The sequence below is a fragment of the Myotis davidii genome, unplaced genomic scaffold, assembly GCF_000327345.1.
Source record: "Myotis davidii unplaced genomic scaffold, ASM32734v1 scaffold658, whole genome shotgun sequence".
In the NCBI taxonomy this organism is placed as follows: domain Eukaryota; kingdom Metazoa; phylum Chordata; class Mammalia; order Chiroptera; family Vespertilionidae; genus Myotis; species Myotis davidii.
In genome coordinates this window covers 630-5,102 of record NW_006289711.1, presented here as the reverse complement: position 1 = coordinate 5,102, position 4,473 = coordinate 630, and the positions used below count along the sequence as shown (strand labels likewise).

At 54.3% G+C, this 4,473-nt stretch overlaps 1 pseudogene; it reads right to left on the bottom strand.

Annotated features, from left to right (window-relative positions):
• The window catches only part of LOC107182847, a 27,499-nt pseudogene extending 23,442 nt beyond the window's left edge, over nt 1-4,057 (bottom strand).
• Nucleotides 4,058-4,473: the final 416 nt, after the last annotated feature.

The following is a 4,473-nucleotide window of genomic DNA, read 5'->3' as shown; positions in this document are numbered from 1 at the left end:
AAAGGTATCATTTGAGAAGAGGAGAAGAAGAAAAAGGTAAAGATACAAATTATGAACAACAAATACTCATCTATCAACAAGTGAATCTAAAAATCAAGTGAATAAATAATCCGATGAACAGAATGAACTGGTGATTATAATAGAATCAGGGACATAGAAAGGGAATGGACTCACTATTTCTCGGGTGGAAAGGGGTGTGGGAGATGCGGGAAGAGACTGGAAAAAAATTATACACCTATGGATGAGGACAGTGGGGGAGGTAAGGGCAGAGGGTGGGGTGGGAATCGGGTGGAGGGGAGTTATGGGGGGAAAAAAGAGGAACAACTGTAATAATCTGAACAATAAAGATTTAATTAAAAAAAAGAACAACCCAAAAACCAGAGTGGGCTGCCCTCAGCGTACATTCCTTTTCTCCAATGTCTTCTTACAAACGTTCCAACCAAGTCCCATGCTTTCGCACAAGAGTGAGGCAGGAAGGAAATTGACAAGGTCCATGCACAGAGAAATGGTCTGGGAAGGTGGGGCATTGTTAGCAGGGGAGGGGAGGAGAGGGGACAAAAAGGCCAGGGGAGCCTGTTGCAGGGATGGTGTTTGGGGGTCCCTGGGTGGACAGCAGGAGTCATAGAGGGGGATCTATTGACCGCCTCATCTGAGGACTGCTGGGCCTGATGGCAAGGAAGAATTTTGGGCAGACACAAGGGTCCTGACCCCAGTGCCATGCACAGTTAGTTTCATGGACAATAGTCAGGATTCCAGGAGAAGTTGGAGGAAGTAAGATAACAGAGAGGAAGGAATTAGGGAGCATGTGAGGATCCAGGAGAGTGGGTGAAGGGTCTCTCAGGATGGTGGCCCTCCATTTTGGAGAAGCAGACACTCTGGAGGTGGGGCTCTGCAGGATGAATAAGAATTTGGGGGATGGAGGAGGGAGGTACCTTGTGACAAATGCCCGGCCTGGGTGTGTCTGCAGATCCAAGTCTGAATCCCAGCCTCCCACTTTCAGCCTGTATGTTTTTAATTGATTTTTCTTTTTATTGATTGATTGATTTTAGAGAGAGAGGGAAGGAGAGAAACATCATTTTGTTGTCTCACTTATTCATGCTCTCAATGATTGACCCTTGTCTGTGCCCTTACCGAGGATGGAACCGTGACCATGGCAACTTAGCTACCCAGCCAGGGCTTAACTGATTTTTAGAGAGAGAGGAGGGAAGAGGGGACTGGAGAGGCAAAGAGAGAGAAACATCTGTGTGAGAGCAAAACATAGATTGCGTGAATCCTGCATGCACCTACCCGGGAAGGAGCCTGCCACCCGGGCCAGTGCCTTGACCAGGAAATGAGCTGGCAGCCTTTTGGTGCTTGGGAAGATGCACAACCCACTGAGCCACACCTACCGGGGCCAGCCCTGCACTTTCCATGGGAGGGGATGGGGAACCAGACAAGATGTCCTCCTCCTCACAGCCTCCATTTCCATGGAAAGGGATGGGGAACAAGAGCCTCAGGAGCTGGGTGAGGAGAAAAGACTAGAATGCTGAGCCCTGAGTGAGCACCGATGGGGGTGCAGATGGGTGGACAGCCCTTTAGGGTGAATCCATCAGAAAAGAGGGCTGGGTAGGCAGTGGGGTGGTGCCTGACCAACCCCTGTGGGCTTCTGGGAACATTCTGGAGCAAGGAGGCTGGTGTGGACATCACGGGGTCCCAGGTGCTTGGGACTGACACAGTGATCCTCCAGGAACTACAGAGTAAGTTCCTTCCCCCAAAAGAAGATACTTATTTTGTGGAACCAAAGACCCCAGAAGAAGTTACCTGACCCCCCCCTTTGTGCTTCTGGGAACATTCTGGAGCAAGGAGGCTGGTGTGGACATCAAGGGGTCCCAGATACTTGGGACTGACACAGTGATCCTCCAGGAACTACAGAGTAAGTTCCTTCCCCCAAGGGGGGAGGCTTATTTTGTGCAACCCAAAGACCCCAGAAGAAGTTACCTTCCAGAAACCATGACAGCACAGAACAGATGCCCCCTCCCACTTCATCACCTGACCAGCTTGGAGGTGGGGGGGCAGCCTTGGGCCAACTTTGAAGCTTTCCCACCTCTAAGGCTGCCCCATGAACCACCCCCTACCACCTGGCCCCAGCCTCCCCCTAACCATCCCCTCCCCACAGCCATGTGCCCCTCAGAACAGCCAGGGCAGGGAAACCCAGAGGGAAACAGGCGAGTCCAGGTGGTGGCCTAAGAAGCAACAAGGCAGAGTCAGAGCAGGATGGAGGCAACAGAACTCGCCCCAACCCCTCCATGAGCCTCACCCCACTCCTGCCTGGACCCCTCCCTCTGAAACTGACAACAGATGGGCCTGGGTGCCTGTCAGTCCTTGAGTCAATTATTAAGCAGAGACAGATTTGAATCCCATGAAAGTTTATTAGGATAGATTGCCTGCCGAATGGGAGAGAGCGCCTCTGGGATCAGGCTGTTATCTTTCCAAGATGACAGGAAACTCTCAGAAAAGGAGCCTGGACTGCATTCTGAAGTTAATCCCCATGTCTGGGCAAACAGGTCTCAGCCAGGTTAGAATGTGCTTTCCCTAATCAGAGGAGAACAGTCTCAGTTAACAGACAGGATGAATAGGAGAACATAGCTGGTCCCCACTGTTCTATTTCTGCCCACAGCTCCTCACTGCGATTCCTCTCTCTCCAGCGCCAGCCCCCTCCCCGCAGGCAGGCCACCACCCCAGACCCTGACTGTCCCTACCTCCTCCCATCCCTCTCCAGCCCCCTCCTCACCGAAGGGCTTCCTGGGACCTCAGGCCAGCAGAGTCTGGAGGCTCAGGGGCAGGAGCACGGCAGCCATGGAGAGACGGAGCTGATCCCAGATTTAGGGAAGCCCTTGCCATTGTTGGGGCCCTTGCGGAACACCAAGGCCTCATTCTCTTTTCTGAGGAGGAGATGGGGACACCTCAGGAGGCTGCCAGGTCTGGCTGCACTGGTGCTGGGCTCGAAGCCCCTCAAAATCTCTTCTCCTTCCTCACCAGGTCACTGGGCAGGGGAGTGGCCGATGGCCACCCAGAGTTGGGTGACTGGAGGGACAAGGCTGGGACTCCAACTTTGTCCCCAGGGCAATGGGAATTTTCAGAGCCAAGGGGATCCTAGGTCTTGGGGTTGGAAGGAGGAAGGGGTGTAGCCGGGGTGGGTGGGTGTCCTGACCTTAGTTTCTCCAGCTCCGAGTATTTGTCCTGCAACTTCTGATTCAATGTCTTGATTTCCTCTAATGAAAGACACAGAATATATGGGCACTGTAGCCACATCCCTCAACTAGCCCCACCTAGAGACAGGACCCCGCCTCTAGCCCGCCTCCATTGAGCGAGTGCACCTTGGGAGTGTGGCATGCCCGCCCCTTCCTACTTCCACTGGCTTTGGTCCTGTCCCTCTCACTGGACCCCAATCCAGAGGCCCTCCCGCTCCCTCCTCTTCAATACCTGACCGGCTCCTGCAAACTCCCTGACTGCAACGGGGCCTGAGCTTTCCTCACCTTGAAGCTTCTGCACCAGCTCCTGTTGCCTGTGGCCCGCAGCCTTATCCATTTGCCGGGCAATCATCAGGGTCGCCTGGGATGCCAGGAAGAGTAAGGGAGTTAGAAACAGATGGGGTCAGGCCTCATCCTGCCGCCCTCCCCGGCCCCCCAGGTTGTGCTCCAGGAGGTGGGTGATGTTTCCACACTTCTGCTCAGCTCAGAGGCCATCTTTGCAAGCTGGGCTATTGGAATTGACAGCCCAAAGGACCTCTGCCACAGACAGACCTACCACCAGTAGGAACAGCAGGATCCCCACCCACACTGGCAGCTTGCGGTCCCTCAGCTTCTTGGGGAACTCATCCATGGGCACACAGGAGTAGCAGTAAGAAGTGGGTGCCATCCAGAGGGACGCACGGGAGCCAGGGAGGGAGTCAGGAAAGGAAGCTGGAACTTTCTACGTGCTGGAACTGCCCCCTTATTAGCATGGGATCTATGCTGACCAATGAAAAGTTCCAAAACGGAGCATCTGCAGGAAAAGGACAGTTTAGCTTTCATTTTCATTTCCCAGAAATGAGGAGTATTACTGCCACCAAATTATGTGCTTGGCCCTTCTGGGCTGGGTGCTGGCCCATGAGCTCCTGTGGGAGAGGACACCCCATCGTAAGTCCCTGCCCTTCTCCTGTGTTCCTGAAGGTGACAGCTGCAGTGATGGAAAGCCTAGAGCAGGGGTGGGCAACCCCTGGCACGCATGCCGAATGTGGCAGGCCAGTAACTTTTTTTTTTTTTGTCTCGTCAAAACAGACTTTATTGGGGCGCCAGGGCTGTCTTGCACACACCGCCCGCTCCCCCACGTGGCCCCCGGATTCTGATCCGCGCTCCGCGCTCCACTGGCCTCCCTCCCCCGCAGTGCCCCCGGATGCGCACCACTCACCAGCTCCTGAGGTAGCGGCTGCCGCAGCGACGCCCGGATCCGAGT